This window comes from Muntiacus reevesi, chromosome 3 (genome assembly GCF_963930625.1).
Source record: "Muntiacus reevesi chromosome 3, mMunRee1.1, whole genome shotgun sequence".
NCBI lineage: Eukaryota > Metazoa > Chordata > Mammalia > Artiodactyla > Cervidae > Muntiacus > Muntiacus reevesi.
The window spans coordinates 231,089,174-231,112,514 of NC_089251.1; the positions used below are offsets into that span (position 1 = coordinate 231,089,174).

The 23,341-nt window shown below is 39.2% G+C and overlaps 1 protein-coding gene across 1 annotated transcript in view; it reads left to right on the plus strand.

The window, feature by feature from the left end:
- Window positions 1-23,341, plus strand: part of GPD2 (glycerol-3-phosphate dehydrogenase 2) — a 230,765-nt gene that overhangs the window by 1,030 nt on the left and 206,394 nt on the right. The window contains exon 2 of the mRNA XM_065931560.1: window positions 4,952-5,119. The gene's annotated coding sequence lies outside the window, so the exon portion shown is untranslated. The remainder of the gene's footprint in view (window positions 1-4,951; window positions 5,120-23,341) is intronic.

Consider the following 23,341-nt stretch of genomic DNA (forward strand, 5'->3'; position numbering starts at 1 on the left):
ATTGATTTACACAACTTGGTGCTTGCTCTGCTTTCTCACACGCCTTTCTAGTTCAGGTCCGGTGTGTTTATGGCAATAGATCCTTTATTCAAAACAAAAACACTTCCCCGTTAAACGGCCTCATCTAGCGTATTTTAAAGTATATGCCTATGTTTGCATGTCATTGAGTTCTGCCTACATCCTATTTGGACAGTATGCTTTCTTTCCTAAACTCCACCGGGATTATTTATATAGGATTTTATGGGGCCAGGCCTGTGTTACTGTTTTCATTTGGGTGGTTGTATAAAGGGTGTGCAGTAGAATCAGCGTGGGCGTGAATTCCATGACTCATGCATATGCACTTAGTCCTAGAGCCTTTTTACGTGTCGTTTTGGCCTTGAACGTACTATAGGCCTTGAACACAGAACATTTGAATTTTCCAAAGTCTAACGTCCTAGCTTTCATCAGTGCTGCCATTTAAAGGGGGCTTTCTCTATAAGTAATTTCTTTTTTTTTTTTTTTTGGTGCTCGGGACTTTCTGCTCTAGCTACCGTATTTAGGCCATTCTGTCACACATCCGGACACTCCTCCTTTCTATTATGGTGCCCATATACAACTGGAGGCAGTCTGTCTGTTCCAGGAACCACCAATTAATAGACTAGTAAGAATAGTAGTTCTTGAGCGAAAGATCTCAGGTGTATGAACTCCACATTTTCTGAAATGCTGATATGTAATTTGCAGAAGCCAGCAAAGTTTTGAAGTGACCAGGCATGGATAGGGTGAATTAAAGGGGCTGAGAAAGTGGTTCTTGGCTCACAATCAGGACAAAATAATATAGTGAAGAATTGACTGAGCCGGTTTTCAAGTTTTAATTATATTGTCAATGTTTATGCCTTCTTGCAGAAATTAGTCTATCTCTGCTTCAGATTCCTCATCTCCAAAATGAAGGACAAGTGGTTTCTAAGCCCCTTTCAATGCTAGCATTGTAGGATTCTAAAGGACATAACTGGGTTCAGGTGTAAAGTTACTAATGTGTCTTACAGAAAAAAGGTAACCAAATATAAAATTATTCAGTCTTCCTGTAGTTTATTATGTTGTACATTTTTCAGAAAGAAAATATATTAGGAGTACTTTAGAAAAAGAATGAATTCGTCTGTACCATTAAAACTATATTAAGAGGAAAAAATAGTTGTCACTATTTGCTTTGTTCAAATGACAGCGAACACAATTACGGTCTGATGATATCTTAGTCCCTTTCCAATGTCACATTGACCACGTGAGTGAATAAATTATGAGTAGCAAAATGTTCAAGGACCACTTTCTCAAATTTTGCCCCTAAACCTGGCTTGTATGGTTTTTAGGAGGAAGTTTTCAATTGAAAGACACTAAATTGTTTATCCATCAGCAGTATTTATAAGACAAGCAAAAGTTATCTCATTGACCACCAGAGAATCAAAATTTACCTCATTCTCCTGTCTCCAGGTTGGTGAAGGCAGAAAACATAAAAGTGGAAGAAACAAGTTTAGAGCCAAAGCATTTGCTTCACATGGACACCACCAAAGTGTGATCACAACTAAAAGTTAACCAGTATTTTCCCGGTTCCAAAAGCACATCTGTCTCCCTTTTCCATAAAATGTTCTGTATCTCTGATTTAATTTCATCTTAAAGTTCTTTCTTCTGCAGCTTATAAAGAGGTATTTTTCTTTCACTGCTACTTTTCTGAAGCTTCCAACTTCTCATATAATTTTAAACTCTTTTGCTTATTTCTTATCCTTTTTTCATGTGGCCAGTTCCATTCTCCATGGAATGGAACTTTAACTTTTAGAGTGAGAATAGATTTGGGGGGGTGGGGGGTGGGACAAATTAAGAGAGTAGCATTGAAACATACATCTTACATTACCTCCTGTAAAGTTAGATAGCCAGTGGAAATTTGCAATATGATGCAGGGAGCTCAAACCTGGTGCTCTGTGACAACCTTAAGGGGTGGGATGGGGTGTGAGGTGGGAGGGAGCTTCAAGAGGGAGGGGTCTTGCCTATATCTATGGCTGATTCATGATATATGGCAGAAACCAACACAATATTGTAAAGCAGTTATCCTCCAATTAAAAATAAATACATTTTAATTAAAAAAAAAAAGTTTAACAGAGTGAGAATTAAGAGTATCCAGACTAAAACAGAAATGTGCTGAATTTTAGAAAGGTGAAAAAAAGCTTAGTTCTAGGACCAATAGAAGTACAAGTTAAACAATCAGTTTTCTCAAATTAAAAGCAAAAAAAAAAAAAAACAAAAAAACCAGAACCATCAGGCTGAAATTTGTAAAAATAAAAAGTAGGATACTGAAAATTTGGAAATCTTTTATTTGGATCTCCTTGACACCATAAAGCTTGTTACAATTTTTTAAAACAGTGAATGTTTGAGCATGTGGACATTTCTCAGTATTTCCAAAGTTTCTGTGTACCTGAAGTTAAATCCTTTGAAAAGACTGCTCTAAGGTAACACTATTGAAGAATTTATTAGAGAAACTATTGTGCAGTCTTGCCTTATTACTCAGTTAATCATGATCTATGTTTAGAGAGTTGTGCCAGCCAGGTTGAGGCTTCAAAGAAATGAGCACAAGCATTTGCTGTTTCCCATGCAGTAGTGAAGTAGAGATAGAAAATAGTTTTGGTGATAGAAAATTCATTTTGGACAGTATCATTGAAGTCCTAGTATAAGCAAATGCAGTAACCTTTAAATGGATAAACAGAAGCCTAACAATAAAAAGCTATTGGATTCTCAGTATTCCAAATGAAAAGAAAGGGGCAAGCAAGGTTATAGAGCTAGGAGCTTTCTGCATTTAAAAAGCCAAGAAATAAAGGTAGGTGGTGTTCTTAAAAAGAACTAAATTTGTTGACTAAATTCAGCAAAATTAACAGAGCTTCCAACATCAGCTTCCATCATATTTTGAACATGTATGTTCAAAATATGAACATACGTGTGTAACTGGCCTTTTTTTTTTTTTTTTTCCTGATTTCAATGATTTATCCCCAAGTTGTAGAGCCTTTGGTAATTCCTTGATGGGACTCATTATAGACAACTTTGTTCTTCCTGCATAAATTATAACATCAAACCTGGATTTGTTAACAGTGAATTTTTAAGAATTCTTAGTGGAGGCTTCAGGGTCGCAGGCCTGTGTGCTCTCTGATCCATTCCTGGCTCTTCTCTCCCCGTCTCTGGTCTGTAATCACAGAGGAGCTGATCCTGCAAGCAGCGAGCAGTGTTGCCTTGCCTTCCCTGAGGAGCTAGTGCCAGCTGGGTGTGACCTGGGAAGCAGGAAAGGAGAGAGCTGGAGGATGGGGCAAGTCAGAATATTCCTCATCTGCCCCCTGATCTGAAGAGTGAAAGTGTTAGTCGCTCAGTCCTGTCTGAATCTGTGACCCCATGGACTGTAGCCTGCCAGGCTCCTCTGTCCACGGAATTCTCCAGGCAAGAATACTGGAGTGGGTAGCCATTCCCTTCTCCAGGGGATCTTCCCAACCCAGGGATCGAACTTGTCTCCTGCATTGCAGGCAGATTCTTTACTCTCTGAGCCACCAGGGAAGCCCAAATGCCCTGTGACCCTTGACCCTGGGCTCCAGTAACATTGGCTTTTCCCTTTATTCCTTTCAGTTAAGAATTATAGTTGTTTTATCCTATATTTTAGGATAAGAATTATAGTTGTTTTATCCTATTTTTTTAGGATAGTTGTTTTATCCTAGAGTCACTGCCTTCTTTGGGGGCTCTCTTCTCCCTTTCATCACCTGTTTTTACAAATTCTTTAAGTTAAATTCTCCCTGTGTTGACTTGTTAGAGCAGTTTCTGTTTGGAGCCTGACTCTGTACGTCCTGTTGAAAGGCATCAATGGTATACATGAAAAACTCTGTTACTCCTTGATTTTCTTTTGCTGGAAATTCTTTATTTTTTTTATTTATTTATTTTTTTGGAAATTCTTTATTTTAAATGTGCTATTTAGAAGTGCTAATGAAGGATTCAGTCCTCAAAAAGGCAGAAACCCAACACATTTAAAAAAAATCAATTTTCCGTGGTCACAATATTCAAAACTATAAACACAAAATATTATAAGTTTGTATTAGTCAGACTGGAGCTATACTTAGCTGAGACTGATATATAAATTCCATCCTAAAAAGAAAAGTAGCATGTAATACCTGTCAGGACAATTACATCACGCGTTCTATATAAGGGCTACTCATTTACCAGCTTATTTGCCAGTGGTCTGTCTGTTTGCTCATATCAGAGAGAGAAAGGAAGGGGAGAGAAGGAAAGGAAAAAACCCAGAACTTTCTGTATTACCAATTGGAAATGCCATGTGAGTGAGTCCTTGGGATAATATTTTGAAATCTAAATTATGTTTACACTTTTTTTCCCTCCTTATATTTTCTGCTATTGCTTCTCTCTTCCCTTCTCACGTCTGTAAGCAGGTCTCCTGCTAAATGTTCACTGTCCCAAGACATAGAAAAAAGAAAGGCAAAAGTAATATATGCATGCTTCTGGCTTTGTTTTATAGAATCCTAAATTCTCAGGGAAAAGGGTTTCCGGACAGGACTCAATATCCTGAAGGAGCTTCAGAGGGGGATAGTGTTTCCTTGAAAGTAGGAAGAGGCTGCCCACAGGCACATACATGGGGAGAGAGAAACAGTGATCCATGTTTCCTGAGGAAGAGACAAGGAGCTGGGAGCTGATACTGGAGGAGCTGTGGAAGTACAGAATCTGGGGTAGACGGCAAACAAGTCCCCTGAGGTCATGGTTCTAGTATCCAGATGTGTCATGGCAGATGAATCATCACACAAATACCACCTGGACCTCAATCATCTGTACCAGTGCTTACCTTAGTCCTTCCTTACGTTGGCCAATCAGCACCCCAAATAGCCACAAGGACAGTCAGGATATGTGTGGGAGCCACCAGGAATGATCTCTCCTTTTTTTTTGTTCTTAGGACTTCAACATGAAAAAATGAAAACTGCCACCACAGGCAAAGGAGTCTGCTAGCAAATGCAGCTGACACAGAAAATGGATCCAAGAGATGGAGGGGAATTGGGAGTTCAAGACATTTGAGCCTGGATCAAGCTGTTCCTGAAGCTCATGAGACCCATCAGATTCTCATGTGAGTAAATCAGTTCTCTTTTAGCTACAGCCAGTTGGGACTGAATTTTCTGCCATCTGAATTGGAAAGAGATATACTTGTCTCTAATACTTACCTTACCTACCTGTTCAAGGCCTTAGTGCTGGGACATAGTACATACAGAACTTACCTGATGACTAATATTGATGAATACACATAAGATATAATTTTTTATGTTACTGTTACTGGGCAGGGAGAAGGGAGCATTTTGTATTGTCACACAGGGAGTGGCATGTCAAAATCAAATAAGAATGCCCATTTTGGGTTAAACCTCTTTCCCTGGGAGGTCAGAAGGTAAAGAATCTGCCTGCAATGCAGAAGACCTGGGTTCAGTCCCTGGGTGAAGAAGATCCCCTGGAGAAGGGAATGGCTACCCACTCCAGTATTCTTGCCTGGAAAATTCCATGGACAGAGGATCCTGGCGGGCTACAGTCCATGGGGTCACAAAGAGTCATATATGACTGAGCAACTAACTCCAGGGAGGATGAGACTCTTCTTGTCGCAGAGACATTAAACCCTTCTACCATCACAACAGAGTTTAGTGGTAGAAGCTGGAGACCGGAAACACAGCAACCTTTTTGGTCCCTGTGTATCTCCCACCTCTTTACTTGTTGATGCACCCAGCCTCAGCTCCCTCTCCTAGTCAATTAAGACTGGTTCCCCATGTTACCTGTGTTGCTTCATGTATTAGTACCTTTGCACAAGCTCTTTGCTCAGGCTGGAATGAACTTCCCATATTGTCTATCCTTCAATACTTAGTTCAAGGGCTTTAGCTTCTGTGAAATATTTCCTGACACCAACACTGCCATGTTCCCTACACCTCCAACCTACACACTCTAAAATTGATCAGTTACTTATCATACTCTGTACATCTTTCTATTGTGACCCATATTCAATATTTTGTTTATTTCTCTATCTCCCCTCTTAAATTGACCTCTATAAGGGCAAAAATTCTCTCTAATTTATCTTGAAATTTTTAGGACCTGGCCATTAGGCTATCTACAGTTATTTGTAAATAGTGGAAATCATAGACTACATTAAATAAATGAATGTGGAAGCAGAAATAGTCATCCATTTTTATAGTTGAGATTTTAGAGTCCACCTTATCCTTGTGAATGAAAACATTTACCATAGTAACAGGAATAGCAAAGTTATAAATTCTAAGAGACTGAAAGGTTAAATTTTATTGAAACCCATCACATGATAGCATTCTTTATTCTTGAGCAAATTGTGACCATATATTCCAAAGTTTAAGAATTCTCACTTTTTAAACTTTGGCTAAGTTGCTTCTCTTTTTTAAATTTAAGACGTTCTTTTCCTTTAAGTATTTTATACCCCGTGCTTGTCTGTTTGCTCCCTAGAACTATGCAATATTTGTGATTACAGAATATTTTAGTATAGCCAAGAACCAAAACATTAGTTCAAATAGCAAATGAAATCGGATACTTAAAAAAGCCAAGTTAATTATACCTGGAAAAAGACCTCCACTCACTTTGCACACACACACACACAAACACATGACATTTATATCTATACTCTTTAATAATTCCATGATTTCAACATCTTTGTGTAGGAAGGGAGTTGCTGTCACTTGAAAAGGTTACTGTGATGCATCCTGTTTCTTACAGACCTATAGGAATCTGGGCATGGTTAGAAGCAGGAGGATGAACAAAGTGAGAATCAGCATAACTGAATAAAAATGTAGCCGGTTATCTCCATTTAAGGTAGACTCGGTGCAGATTATGGTATATTTAGGGAAATTTTTCTCTTCTTTAATATGAATTGTCTTTGATAATTATTAGTTGCCTTTGGGTGGTATGCTTATGGAGAATTCAGTGGATGACCAAGAAGAATAAGGTGGCAAATCTTCACTGCTACCAGTGGACACAAGTTGAAATGTAAACTCTACAAGGGGCTGTGCTGTTAGAGGCCTGCTATAGTGTTATTTCATAATGCTCAACTCAGGCTTGGGAATGGTGTTGCTACAAATATACAAATATAATAATATCCTGTGGGTTGCATTGATTGTAGAGAGGGCTGGATCTTTCATGAAATTAAACTACCGTGAGTAGGGCAAACCATGGTAAAGACGTGTAGTACAGAGACCTGAAGACAGGCACTCCCCCGCACTCCCCAATGGTTCGGTGGGTAAAGAATTCGCCTGCAAGGCAGGAGACACAGGAGGTGTGAGTTTGATACCTGAGTCAGGAAGACGGCAGCCCCCTCCAGTATTCTTGCTTGGAGAATCCCCTGGACAGAGGAACCTAGTGGGCTATAGCCCAAAGGGTCACAAAGAGTCGGGCACAACTAAGCACCAGCACCACATTTTCTAAGAGGAGAGTCAATTACCGTGGAACTTGAGGCTCGGAAGCAAGGCTAGGAATCGGGGTGTGCTCTTAAGGGGGTCTCTTTGTAAGTGGTAAGCTTTTTATTGCTCTTTTCCTTTAAACTGTTGGAAAGCTTTATTTCATGAACAGTTTGTAATCTATCCTTTATGTTGTCATTTCTTTCGTTTGCTTTTCACCTTCAGTCATTATTAACATCTGCACAGACTTGAGTGGTGGTGGGGGCTGGGGAGTATGGGACAATCAGAGCAAAGAAGAGCACCGCAAAATATGACCTTCTGCACATGGCACTTCTCTGAGGCCAGGGTTGTGATCCCAACATCTGGCAAGTAGCAGGCACGTGAATGGCGGCCTCTGAAGGCCAAAGAGAACAAGGCCCTGAAAGAGCTGTGGGTGCACAGACAACTCAGGAGAGGGGGGCAGAAACTTTCTTTGCCAAAGCTGTCTGAGCTTCTTGTCCCTTCTAACTCTAAACATTGTATCCCCTCACCCCCATTTCCTTCCCCTCAAAGTCTATTTCCTCTCTCTTCCTTCACCTTTTATCATTTTTTACTTGAATTCTGACAACAGCTGCCTATATTGTTTCCTACCACTAGTGGCTTCCTTGCCCCAGTCAGGTTCTGCTCCACATGACCCATAGGACTGCCATGGTTGTCTTTCTAAAGAGTGTTGGCCCTTGACCTTCCCCAGTGCTTGGCCAATACCTCCAGTAAAAGCCTTCTTTCTGCTTGTTTACTGTCCTTGGGATTTCTATTGAAAGTTGCACTTTTCTTTCAGAGACATAGGTTTTTCAAGCTGGTAGCCATTTGTTCATTAAGAGATACCATTAGAGTCATTTGTCATGCTAAGAGGATTTCATTTAAAGATTTACCCACTTAAAGATTACTCAGATTTTCAGTATTGAGACAGATGGCAGCACAGTAGAAGCTTGATGTGATGTCTTGGAAAATCTGTCAGTTTTGTTTAGGAAAGTAAATGTTCATATAGTCAAAGTCTTTTTTAGATAATTCCATAACCTCATCAAATAATTTTGGTCCTGAAGTGAAGTGAAGTCGCTCAGTCGTGTCCAACTCTTTGCGACTCCATGGACTGTAGCCCACCAGGCTACTCGGTCCATGGGATTTTCCAGGCTTGAATACTGGAGTGGGTTGCCGTTTCCTTCTCCAGGGGATCTTCCCAACCCACGGATTGAACCCAGGTCTCCTGCATTGTAGGCAGATGCTTTACTGTCTGAGCTACCAGGGAAGCCCATTTTTGGTCCTAGATGAATCTATAGATGGTAATGTGGGCTGTGCTAGAGACCATGGTGGGGTCTTTGAATGCAGATTTTGAATACAAATAGACCAATTTGGGGACACAAGGATCTTTACCACTGCATCTTGTCTTTATCACATTACATCTGGGGCTTTTCGTATACACAAAGCTCACTTAATTTCCTGGAAGTTAGTTATTTATAGCATTTTCAAAAGTCTTCTATGGAGTTAAATTCATACCCACATTTCTAATATGCGTGATGGTTTATAAACACGTGGAGGAGGAAGGAGGAAACAAAATATGCTCCTCTATCTCAATAAGTCATACTATTGAAAAGGGACCCAGACATAGCTTTGAAATCCAGTCTGGAGCTCCCATTATTCCTCTCCTTTCCTATCTTTGGTCTTTTTTTGTTTTTGTTTTTGTTTTTTACTATGCTGTGTCTTTGTTGCAGTACTCTAACTTTGCATAGGTGCTGGAGAGCTCAGGCTAGGTAGTTGCCCCACGGCATGTGAGATCTTAGTTCCCTGACCAGGGATCGAACCTGTGTCCCTGCTTTGGAAGGTGGATTCCTAACCACTGGGCCACCAGCACCGTCCCTTTGGTCTGTCTTGAATGGTCTATCTGTATCTTAGAGAAGTATATCACTGATGTCTTCATAAGTGACATTGGTATAAAATTTCTCCTATATTAACAATATTGTTATAATACATTCAACTTTGATATTTAGTTTATATGCCTTAAATCCAAAAGCTCTTCTTCACCCACTGCTGCCCACATATGCTGACAACTCTTCTGATCCCAGCAGGAGTAACAGATTTCATTTCTTAAACATTGCAGAACTACAACCAGAGTGTTATTATTAGATGAAAGATCTCATACTGGCTTTGCAATAGGGAAAAAAGGAAGAATTGAGATGAAAAGAATCTAGGCTATTTAAAAATGCCCCACATTTTCAAAACTATAATTCCATTTGGTTTTCAAAGGTAATATATTCAAATGGCTCAAAATTCAAAAGGTACAAAATTACATCCAGAGAATAATTTCTGTCCCTGTTCCCCTGCCATGAAGTTCAGGCTAAACCAATGTTTTAAAATGTTTGTGTTTTCTCCCAGAGGTAGTCTACATGTATACAACCAAATGTGAGTCGGGACATTTGTTTAAGTATGTTTCTTATCTGTTTTCTCTTAACAGCTTATTTGGGAGATAGTATTGTATCAGTACATAAAGAGGTTTTACTTTTTTCTGGTTGCACACTATTCCCTTGCAGGAAGATACATAATTTATTTTATCAGTACCTAGTAAATTTATATGTAAGCTGTTTCTAAAGTTTTGCTAACACAAAGAAATCCCTGTACCTACATCATTTGCTTTAAGGATAGAGATTTCTTTGTTATAAACTCCTAGACATTGAATTTCTTGCTTAAAACTATAAATTTTTAAAGCATGTAATTTATTCATTTTTTTGAATTGTGATAAAAATTCAAAAGGAATGAAAGGATAAATCTTGAAAAGTAAGTTTTCCTCATACCCTCTTTGCCCAACCCCACACTTCCTTTCCCCAGAAACGAATATGTCATCAGCTTCTTGTATATCCCTTCAGAGACTTACTCACACCTAGCACACACATGTACAGACTCCTATGCAGGAGAATGTCCACGTGAGAGAATTTAATGTATTTAGGCAAATACATATTTTCTTCTAAATTGTAGTCTGCAGAGATCATAAGACTCTTGCTAATATGGCTGACAGCATTCAGTGTAACCATTTAATTCAGGGACATATTCTTTTAATGCCTCATGCACCATCAGCATTTAGAGTAATTCTACCACTTTTATCTGTGCACAGCTGTTCTGCGTGGAGGGAAGGAAGCATATGGAATAAAGAGCCTTGCACTGTCCTCAGCCAAAAACTGTCTAAGGAGTTTGACAGTACTAACTGATCTAGTATGGTGTTTGACTTGTGCGTATGGTGACCCATATAACTACGGGCCCTGTAAACCTATACTCTTATCTAGGGCTTCTCTGCCCTTTTTCTGTGTTGGATTCTCTGTTCTCTCTGCCCACGTAGTCCTCTTCCCTTAGTGTTCTCTCCCAAATTCTCCTCCCTGTCAACATACATTTTCTTTCTCTCAGAGTATATCTTCCAGTAGTCTCAGAGCAAGAGTGTCTAGGAGGTAAATTTTTAAAGATCCTACATTTCTGACAATCTCTTTATTCTTTCTTGTAATCTAATTAACAGTTTGGCTGATAATACAGTTTTAGGTGGGAAATGCTTTTTTTTCAGAAATTTAAAGTCGTTGCTCCAGTCCCAGTCTTACTGTTAAGAAATGAAACACTGTTGTGATTCTTGACCTGATATTTTCCTCTCCGGAAACTTTGGTCATCTTTCGTTTGTCTTCGTTATTCTAAAATTTTCCAGTGTTAATGCTTTGATGTGATTCTGTTTTCATCCGTCATCTTGAACACTGAATAGGCCTTTCAATTTGGAAGTTAATGTCTTACAGTTATGGGGCATTTTCTTGGATTATTTCACTAATGATTTCCTCTTGTATGTTTTCTTTTTTCTCCATTTCTGGAAATATCTTCATTATATGTTATACGTTAGATCTCCTGGTCTCGTGCTTTAATTTCTTATCACTTTTCTACTTGTTTTTATTTAATTTTGTTTCTGTTGTATTTCGACAGTCTCATAAACTAAATTTTTCTATTTATTTTTATGATTGCAAAATATATATAACATAGATTTATCATTTTAACCAATATTAGGTGTACGGTGCAGTGGCATTAAGTTCACATTGTTGTGCAAATATCACTACCATTCACCTCTAGAATTTTCTCATCTTCCTAAACTAAAACTCTGTACCCATTAAATTACAACTCCTATTCCTTCCTTCCCCAAGTCCCCTATCCCCTCTGCATTAGAGATTTTCTCAGATGTCTTATAATCCTCGATTTTCTGCTTCCAGTTGAGAATGAAAGACTAAAAGCTGGTTGGGAGCTCTGAATGCATACACCCATATGGAACTCACTGATCTGAGCTTTACTGCAAGGTGATCTGGAAAGACTATTTGTTGGGTATCCTGGTTAGCGATAGTTTTAGATCTTTCCAGGTGGAATGGCCAGGTATTCGGGAAAAGTCCACCTTTCTGCTTGGTGGAGGGTCAAGATTTGGCTGCCAGTGTCCTGGGAGCTGAGTGGAGAAGGGACTTGAAGGGATGTTTTCAATAGACTATTAGGTCTTCAACTGTGCCTGGCCTCTATAAGTCTAAAATAACACGAGGGGCTTATTCCAAAGTGAGGAGAGTCACTCTTCCTTTGGCCTCAGTTTGAAAAGGAATTCACAGAGAGAACTGCTCCTCGGTCAGCTTTCACCCAATCCTCCAGGAGACCGGCCCTCCTTCACTTTCAGTTTCAGAATTCCCTAGGGCTGTCATTTTTTGGAAGATTCTGTTATGTCAATGGGGGTGTTTATCGGCTTTCTCCCTTACTAACTTAGTTTCCTCTCTTTGAGATCTGCTAAGTCTGTCAGATTTCATTCACCTATTTTCCAGTTTTCAAAAGTATATTGCTGTCATTGGGGTATATAGCCAATTGACAATGTTGTAATAGTTTCAGGAGAAGGGACTCAGCCCTATGCACATATGTATCCATTCTCCCCCTACACCCTCTCCCATCCACGTTGCCACATAACATTGAGCAGAGTTCCCTGTGCTATACAGTAGGTCCTTGTTGGTTATCCATTTTAAATATAGCAGAGTGTACATGCCAGTCCCAAACTCCCTAACTGTCCCTTCCCCCCATCCTTGTGTATGTATCTTTAAAAAGATTTCTTTCTCCGGATTTCCTGAAGTGTTGGCAGTTAATGAGTGTGTTCAGTCCTTACTTCCACCCCACACTGGCACAGCATATTTAATGCTTGCCTGGAAAAAGAGGATAAGGATCTCCTTGATTCAACAAGCTTCCAATAAATTTAGGGATTTGGAAATAAGTTTTATGCCTTTAACTTAATATTGCCTCATTGAAAATTCTCTCACTTCCTCATTTTAAGGAAATATTTAGAAATTGGTTTATTTCTCCACCACTAAGTTACTCACCTTGAGCCTAAATCATGAAGTGCCTATTCTACTAAGGCAGTTGACATGTCAGGAAATAAAATCTCCTTTTTGAAGGTGTAATCAGCCCATAGACACTCTATTAGGAGGAATAATCATTAAGAGAATTATATTTACTTATGGTGAATTTTAAATTATAAATTATTTGTGTGATTTGGTTCTCATTTATCAATAAAGGGGCTCCTCTAGTTTTTTTTTTCTTTTTTAAGATTCACATATTTTCTTTGAGGTCATTGCAATTTGTCAAAGTAGTGTTGCACCTAATGGAAGTGAAATAAACTTAAAAATAAAAATAGCACCTGTTTATTGCTCAGATATATCTGTTCCCTCTGCTTCATTTTAGTCATAGCTATTTAATTTCCTGAAACAAAAAACAAACAGATTTTTCACTAATGTCAGTACTGCAGAGCTAGCATGGGACAGAAGAGCCAGCTGTACTCGATTTCATCTTATGCATCATCAACAAAATTGGCAGCTAGGTTCTGATTTCAGAGCCTTTATGGTTAATGATGATGTACAAGCTGTGCTTGATTTTCAGATATAAGCCTAGTCTTTGCTGACAGAAAAATCTATTTTTGATTTGAAATTGAGCAAATTTGATGCAAAATTATTGATGTAGGATAAACGCGGATCATGAAGATAGCATTTTTAGACTCACATTTCTAACCCTAGAACCACTCCAGTTTATTATTATTATTATTATTATCATCATCATCATCATCCTTATAATTATTAGCATTACAATGATGATAACTAGATATTTAACTAAAACTGCAGTTAAGTTTTGTGAATGAGTCATATATTGACGAGTATACTAACTTAAGAATATGACTGCAGTGAAAAGAAGCAACAGAACTAATTAGCAATCAATTTTTTTAGCATCCCTATTCTGTGTATAAGACTAATTCAGAATCATGTTGCAAGAGATTATGGGTAACATCTGATATTATGTAAAGAATGGTGGAGCAAATAGGTGTGAAAGAGGGAAAAAATGCTTCTTTGATTATAAGCTCTTTGACAATAGCAATTATAACTCAGTCATTGCTTAAAGCAACTACTATAGTTTTTTAATTCATACAAGTCAATTTTATCATACTTGCTAATGTAATGCTGTTGAATTTTTTAATAGAAGCAGCAGTATTGGCCTAGTGCAAATTATGGAGCTATAAAATCTTGTCTTAGATGTTCTCTTCTCTTGTCCCTGGTTAGGAGCCCCACAACACACACCATCCACCCCCCTACTCCCGTTCTTTCATGCTTCCCTGTTTCCTGGTGGTACTGCTCCCAAAACCCCTGCTCAGGCTTGCTCCTTCCTTATTCCATACCTGTCACTCCTCAACCTTATCAAAACTTATCTGCCCTTTGTCCCATTCTTCTAAGATTTTGCAAGGACACACATGTTAAGAGCTTAAAAATGTTTATTTTCTTACTATGTTATCCTTCTAGGAGTACAGATTTGCATTTTTAAGGGGAACTCTTGAAGACCTATTGCCAGCAGTAGAAATGTCACATCTTTCTGTCTGTCAAGAGTGGCAAAAATCCATATCCTACAATAACCGGCTTTTACTTATTGATTCTACCCAGCCTAAAATGTGTGTTTTTGAAGCATAATGAGATACAGATTAAGATCAAGGGCTTTGCAGTCAAATGGATCTAATTTTGAAACTCAGCTCTGACACTTACTAGCTGTTGGTCATAATTTACTTGTCTTTAAGATGGGATACCAATAGCTACCCCTTAGGGTTATAATGAGAAGTAAGTAAATTAATGCATATAAAATTATTACTATAATGTTGAGAAATAGTGGAAGTTTAGTAATTGGGAACTGCTATTATTATTTGCATAATTCATTTATTAATATATAACATATTCTTCCTAAATTGTTGATTTTTCTTAATCTCAAATACTGGTGCTATATAAATGTACCTAAATAAACCAAGAATATGTAAGGCTTTGTTTCTTCAAGACTTTGCATATAATAATCACTAAACAAATGTCAAATTTTATTTAATTCACCACGAAATGTCTTTGCTTACAATATGTATTTCCTATAAGGAAGAAATGGTTTAACTGCTATATTTAAAATGGATAACCAACAAGGACCCTGTATAGCACATGAAACTCTGCTTAAGGTTATGTGGCAGCCTGGATAGGAGGGAGGTTTGGAGGAGAATGGATACATATATATGTATAGCTGAGTCCCTTCGCTGTTCACCTGAAACTGTCACAACATTGTTAATTGGCTATACCCCAATATAAAATAAAAAGTTCAAAAGAAAATATAAAAGAAATGGTTTAAATAAAGAAAAAAGATAGGTTTTCACACCAATGTACTTTAATTGAACCAAACCATTTTTTGTGGTTTTCTTCACTAAGATCATGTGAAATATGTACCATCTCTTTTGTCATCGATAAAACAGAAACCTTACAAGTTATAAGCAATAAACCAGTATCCTAGGGCCCAGCTTACTATTAAGAAGCACAATAGATACCTTTAGATTACTAGCAAGGTACAACATATTACACTCTGGGGTCCTAAAGAGTTAATTTCTCCTTATAAAGTGCAACCTGGCTTATTATCAGGGAATAATTTAATCATACCAGGACCCAGTGACCCCACAGAGACTGAGCCAGATTTGTATTTGGGTGTCTCCTGCAAAGGTACGGGTCAGCAGTGGACCGCCCACAGGGGCGGGGGCTCTGGGTGCAGCAGACCTGGGCGTGGCATAAGCCCTCTTGGAGGAGGTCGCCATTAACCCCTTCATAGAGCTGCCAGAACTTACACAGGACTGAGAAATAGACTCTTGGAGGCACAGACAGAACCTTGTGCACCAGGACCCAGGAGAAGGAGCAGTGACCCCATGAGAGACTGACCCAGACTTGCCCATGAGTGTCCAGGAGTCTCCAGCAGAGGCGTGGGTCAGCTGTGGCCTGCCGCAGGGTTGGGGGCAGTGAGTGCAGCAGTGCATGCTGGGACCTTTTGAAGGAGGTCACATTATCTTCATCACCTCCACCGTAGTTTGGCCTCAGGTCAAACAACAGGGAGGGAACACAGCCCCGCCCATCAACAGAAAATTGGATTAAAGATTTACTGAGCATGGCTCCGCCCATCAGAACAAGGCCCAATCTCCCCCCAGTCAGTCTCTCCCATCGGGAAGCTTCCATAAGCCTCTTATCCTTATCCATCAGAGGGCAGACAGAATGAAAACCACAATCACAGAAAACTAACCAAACTGATCACATGCACCACAGCCTTGTCTAACTCAGTGAAACTGAGCCATGCCCTGTAGGGCCACCCAAGATGGACGGGTCATGGTGGAGAGTTCTGACAAAATGTGGTCCACTGGAGAAGGGAATGGCAAACCACTTCAGTATTCTTGCCTTGAGAACCCCATGAGCAGCATGAAAAGGCAAAAAGATAGGACACTGAAAGATGAACTCCCTAGGTTGGTAGGTGCCCAATATGCTATGGGAGATCAGTGGAGATATAACTCCAGAAAGAATGAAGAGACGGAGCCAAAGCAAAAACCACACCCAGTTGTGGATGTGTCCGGTAATGGAGGTAAAGTCCAATGCTGTAAAGAGCAATATTGCATAGGAACGTGGAATGTTAGGTCCATGAATCAAGGCAAATTGGAAGTGGTCAAACAGGAGATGGCAAGAGTGAACATCGACACTTTAGGAATCAGTAAACTAAAATGGACTGGAATCAGTGAATTTAAATCAAATGACCATTATATCTACTACTGTGGGCAAGAATCCCTTAGAAGAAATGGAGCAGCCCTCATAGTCAACAAAAGAGTCTAAAATGCAGTACTTGGATGAAATCTCAAAAATGACAGAATGACCTCTGTTCATTTCCAAGGCAAACCATTCAATATACAGTAATCCAAGTCTATACCCTGACCAGTAATGCTGAAGAAGTTGAAGTTGAACGGTTCTATGAACTCCTATAAGAACTTCCAGAACTAATATTCAAAAAAGATGTCCTTTTCACTATAGGGGACTGGAATGCAAAAGTAGGAAGTCAAGAGACATCTGGAGTAAACAGGCAAATTTGGCCTTGGAGTACAGAATGAAGCAGGACAAAGACTAATAGAGCTTTGCCAAGAGAACGCACTGGTCATAGCAAACACCCTCTTCCAACAACACAAGACTCTACACATGAACATCACCAGATGGTCAGTACTGAAATCAGATTGATTATATTCTTTGCAGCTTAAGATGGAGAAGCTCTATACAGTCAGTAAAAATAAGACTGCAAACTGACTGTGGCTCAGATCATGAACTCCTTATTGCCAAATTCAGACTTAAATTGAAGAAAGTAGGGAAAACCACTAGACCATTCAGGTATGACCTAAATCAAATTCCTTACGATTATACAGTGGAAGTGATAAAGAGATTCAAGGGATTAGATCTGATAGAGTGCCTGAAGAACTATAAACAGAGGTTCATGACATTGTACAAGAGGCAGTGATCAAGACCACCCCCAAGAAAAAGAAATGCAAAAAGGCAAAATGGTTGTCTCAGGAGGCCTTGCAAACAGCTGAGAAGTGAAGGAAGAGAAGTGAAAGGCAAAGGAAAAAAGAAAGTTCAGTTCAGTTCAGTTGCTCAGTCATCTCTGAATCTTTGCAACCCCATGCCTGTAGCACAACAGGCCTCCCTGTCCATCACCAACTCCTGGAGTTTACTCAAACTCATGTCCATTGAGTGGAAGATGCCATCCAACCATCTCATCCTCTGCCGTCCCCTTCTCCTCCTGCCTTCAATCTTTTGCAACATCAGGGTCTTTCCCATTGAGTCAGTTCTTTGCATCAGGTGGCCAAAGTATTGGAGTTCCAGCTTCATCATCAGTCCTTCCAATGAATATTCAGGGTTGATTTCCTTTAGGATAGACTGGTTGGATCTCCTTGCAGTCCAAGGGACGCTCAAGAGACGTCTCCGACACCACAGTTCAAAAGCATCAATTCTTTGGTGCTCAGCTTTCTTTATAGTCCAACTTTCACATACATACATGACTACTGGAAAAACCATAGCCTTGACTAGACAGACCTTAGTTGGCAAAGTAATGTCTCTGCTTTTTAATATGCTATCTAGGTTGGTCATAACTTTTCTCCCAAGGAGTTAAGCATGTTTGAATTTCATGGCTTCAGTCATCATCTGCAATGATTTTGAAGCTCAAAAAAATAAAGTCTGCCACTGTTTCCACGGTTCCCCATCTATTTGCCATGAAGTGATGGGACCAGATACCCATTTGAATTCAGAGTTCCAAAGAATAGCAAGGAGAGATAAGAAAGCCTTCCTCGGTGATCAATTGAAAGAAACAGTGGCAAATAATAGAATGGCAAAGATTAGAGATCTCGTCAAGAAAATCAGAGATACCAAGGGAACATTTCATGCAAAGATGAGCACAAGAAAGGACAGAAATGGTATGGACCTAACAGAAGCAGACGATATTAAGAAGAGGTGGCAAAAATACACAGATGAACTATACAAAAAAGATCTTCATGACCCAGATAATCATGATGTGATCACTCACTTTGAGCCAGACATCCTGGAATGCGAAGTCATCACTAGGAACAAAGCTAGTGGAGTTGATATAATTCCAGTTGAGCTATTTCAAATCCTAAAAAATGATGCTGTAAAAGTGCTGCACTCAATATGCCAGCAAATTTGGAAAACTCAGCAGTGGCCACAGGACTGGAAAAGGTCAGTTTTCATTCCAATTGCAAAGAAAACAATGCCAAAGAATGTTCAAAGTACTGCACAATTGCACTCATCTCACATACTAGCAAAGTAATGCTCAAACTTCTCCAAGCCAGGCTTCAACAGTACATGAACTGTGAACTTCTAGATGTTCAAGCTGGATTTAGAAAAGGCAGAGGAACCAGAGATCAAATTGCCAACACCTGCTGGATCATCAAAAAAGCAAGAGAGTTTTGGAAAAACATCTGCTTTATTGACTACGCCAGAGCCTTTGACTGCGTGGATTACAATAAACTGTGGAAAAGTCTTAAAAATGGGAATACCCTACCACCTGACCTGCCTCCTGAGAAATCTGTATGCAGGTCAAGAAGCAACAGTTAGAAATGGACATGGAACAACAGACTGGTTTCAAATCAGGAAAGGAGTACATCAAGGCTGTATACTGTCACGCTGCTTGTTTAACTTATATGCAGAGTACATCATGCAAAATGCCAGGCTGGATGAAGCACAAGCTGAAATCAAGATTGCGAGGAGAAAGATCAGTAACCTCAGATATGCAGATGACACCACCCTTATGGCAGAAAGCGAAGAAGAATTAAAGAACCTCTTGATGGAAGTGTGAGAGGAGAGTGAAAAAGTTGGCTTAAAACTCAACATTCAGAAAACTAAGATCATGGCAAATAGATGGGGAAACAATGGAAACAGTGAGAGACTTTATTTTCTTGGGCTCCAGAATCACTGCAGATGGTGACTGCAGCCATGAAATTAAAATATGCTTGCTCCTTGGAAGAAAAGCTATAACCAACGTAGAAAATATATTAAAGAGCAGAGACATTACTTTGTCTACAAAGGTCCGTCTGGTCAAAGCTATGGTTTTTCCAGTAGTCACGTATGAATGTGAGAGTTGAACTATAAAGAAAGCTGAGCACCGAAGAATTGATGCTTTTGAACTGTGGTGTTGGAGAAGACTCTTGAGAGTCCCTTGGACTGCAAGGAGAGCCACCCAGTCCATCCTAACGGAAATCAATCCTGAATATTCATTGAAAGGACTGATGCTGAAGCTGAAACTCCAATACTTTGGCCACCTGATGTGAAGAACTGACTCACTTGAAAAGACCCTGATGCTGGGAAAGATTGAAGGCAGGAGGAGAAGGGGACGACAGAGGATGATGAGGTTGGATGGCATCTTCAACTTGACGGACTTGAACTTGAGTAAGCTACGGGAGTTAGTGATAGACTGGGAGGCCTGGCATGCTGCAGTCCGTGGGGTCGCTAAGAGTCAGACACGACTGAGTGACTGAAGTGAATTTAAAGATTTGGAGAATCTGTTTTAATAACCAACAAAAAAACAATAGCATCAGTAATGTTTGGTCCAGTTCTGTAGGGTACAGTTAGTGAGCTGGGAGTTTTAGAAAATCTTTTAGAAATGAGGGTGAAGACCTGTTGTTCAAGAATCATTAGAAATGATCATCTAATGACCATTTCTAGGTAAAGGATACTTGTTATTTGCAGTGAAGTTCAGTCCTGGGAATTTTTTAAAAGTATGGCTGAGTTATAATACTGTACTAGTTTCAGGGGTATAATAAAGTGAGTCAGTATCTATACATATAATATTCTTTTTAATTTCTTTTCCATTATAGCTGTTATAAGATATTAACATAGTTCCCTGTTGAAAGTGAAAGTGAATATCATTCAGTCGTGTCCAACTCTTTGTGATCCCTGACTTCTCCAGGCCAGAATACCGGAGTGGGTAACTGTTCACTTCTCCAGGAGATATTCCCAACCCAGGATGGAACCCTAGTCTCCCGCACTGCAGACGGATTCTTTACCAGCGAAACTACTAGGGAAGCCCAATAGTTCCCTGTGCTATACAGGAAATCCTTGTTGATTGTATATTTTATATATAGTAGTTTTATTTGTTAATCCCGTACTCCTAATTTATCCCTCCCAACTTTCCCCTGTAGTAACTAATTCTGTTTTCTATTCTGTGAGTCTGTTTCTGTCTTGTAAATAAATTCATTTGTGCTATTTTTTAGATTCCACATGTAAATGACATCATATAGTATTAGTCTTGTTCTGTCTTGCTTACTTCACTTAGTATGATAATCTCTGAAAGTGAAATGAAAGTTAGTTGCACAGTCGTGTCTGATTTTGCAATTCCATGGACTGTAGCCTGTCCTGCTCCTCTGTCCATGGAATTCTCCAGGCAAGAGTACTGAGGTGGGTTGCCATTTCCTTCTCCAGGGGATTTTCCCAACCTGGCAATCGAACACAGGTCTCCCACATTGCAGGCAGATTCTTTACCAGCTGAATCACAAGGGAAGCCCATGATGAACTCTAGGTCCATCCATATTGCTTCAGATAACATTTCTTTTTTTTATCAGGCCAGGGATCTTTTAAAATTGTTTCTATACATTGAGTTCAAAATGCTGTGATAATGAGTGACTGATCAGTAACTTTAAATGAGTCTGATGCAAAACACTAGGCCCTCAAAAATACAATTTGATGTCTAACAAAATCTAAAAGCCTGCCTGTTTGGAAGCTGCTGGATTATCTTTAAGCATTGAAGAACCCAAGTTAACCTATTCATTGACTGAGTTGGAGATACAGACGTGAATGGAGTAAGAAAACCTTGCCCATCCCCATATTTACCAGTGATTGTATCTTCTTTCTTTAAAAGCTCAGTGTGTTTGTACCTGTATGAAGCCTTGCCTTGTGCTTGCTCTTTGAATTGGGAGTCAGCTCACTGGAGTCCACAGCACAGAGAATACTGGAGAAGAGGTAGTCTCCAGCTTCTAGCTCCAAATGAGATCCATTCACCATCCTGGATTATACTGAGGTCACTCAAAAATAGTTTCCCTAGCAAAACTAGTATTTCTTTCCTATCTCAGCGGTTCCATGACAACTTCTCTTATCCCTGGCTGACAAACCTGGGACTGTGTAACTTCACAGCTCCCATCTTAAAGTATCCTCCTTCTGTAGGAAGGTGTCAAACACCTATTCTGACCTGCATTTCTGCCTCTTACCTCAAGCATCATCAGGAGCTCAAGCTCACTTTATTACTTACTCCTTTTATTATGGGCCAAATCCAGTCTGCTGCCTGCTTTTGTGAGTAGTTTTATTGGAATACAATAGTGTCCATTTCCTTACAGATTGTTTATGGCTGCTTTGACACGAAAAAGGCAGAACTGAGTGATTGTGAGAGAAGCCTTCCGGCCTGCAAAGCTTAAAATATTTACTAGAAGGCTCCTTAAGAAAAATCTTCTGACCCCTAGCCTAGACCTTCATCCTCATCTAACTGTATAGCCACTCATCCTGCTCTTTCAACTTCTGCTGCCATTGCATCTATTCTGCTACTCGGAGCCAACAGTTTATATCAACAGATTTGTCTGCATCCTCAGCTTCCATCTCTTTGCTTTTTTTTTTTTTTTTTTTAAGATTTATTTATTCATTTATTTTGGCTGTGGTGGGTCTTCATTGCTGCATGCTGAAATTTATAATACGTTGATGGTGTGTGTTTACTGTTTTTCTCCCCCCAGTATTACATAAGCTCTGTGAAAGCAGGTATTTTCTATGTCCTTTCACCTTCATATTATCAGTACATTGGGCAGATATAGAAGATCCTCAATAATGATTTCTCAAATAATTGAAATGAATGAACTATTTCCTTTTTTTCTGTCTGTTGCTAGACCATAAGATTCTCAGGGGCAAGGACTTTGTGCTTTATATATGTCTTTGTAATTTATTTCATAAACACTTGTTGAATGAGTGAGTGAATCATTGATATAAATGAGCAATAACCTAAAGATAAAAGTTATTAACATAATGTTCTACTTTTAAAATTTGCATTGGCATTTTTACTTAAAAAAATCAGAATGATTTCTTTTAGGTTTATACTAATTCCTTTAAAACTAGTGCTAATTTGTGTGGCTTACCCATATGCATCTAAATTAATTTTTCTAACTTTAACTGAGACTTATAAATAAATAAGTATACATATATGTATGTAGATGAATGGCTATATATACACCTACCCACACATATATAAAACATATGTTAGTCCTGTTCTAAGAATCTGCCAAACTTTCTTGGTAAGACTTGCCAATTGCAATCATGTGACAGGATGACAGTTCTCTTCTCTGGGAGAAGTCCAGACTTCCAGTGTCTGGGACAGAAATAATATAGACCAAGAAACATATATAGCTGATGATGGATGATTTTTGGCTCCCATAATGTGAGGTTTGGTCTTCTTATTGTGAGACTTTGAAAATCATTAGACAAGAATTTTTTTTATTTCTACTCAGCTAAAAATTTTCTTTCTTGTATTTCTGTATGCAGGCACACTGCAAAGATAATTTGCCTGGTCAGTTTGGGTTTGTATTAAATTCTACCGCTTAATGAAAGCATGAATCTTTTTTGCCAGTGTAGCTGCCGTATTTTTATTGGCATCGTAAGTATGTGTCTGGGCTTCCCTGATGGCTCAGTGGTAAAGAAGCCACCTGCAATGCAGGAGACACAGGTTTGATCCCTGAGTCAGGAAGATCCCCAGGTGAAGGAAATGGCAACTTACTCCAGTATTCTTGCTTGGAAAATCCCATGAACACAGGAACCTGGAGGGCTGCAGTCCATGGGGTCGCAAAAGAATCAGACATGACTTAGTGACTATGCAACAACAAAAATGTGTCCAAACACACTCAATGACAGATGCTTTCCTGTCATCACTGATAGAGTACTACTATAGTGACTGTGTTTTCACTCTCAGGTAGAACTGATTCTAAGGAGATG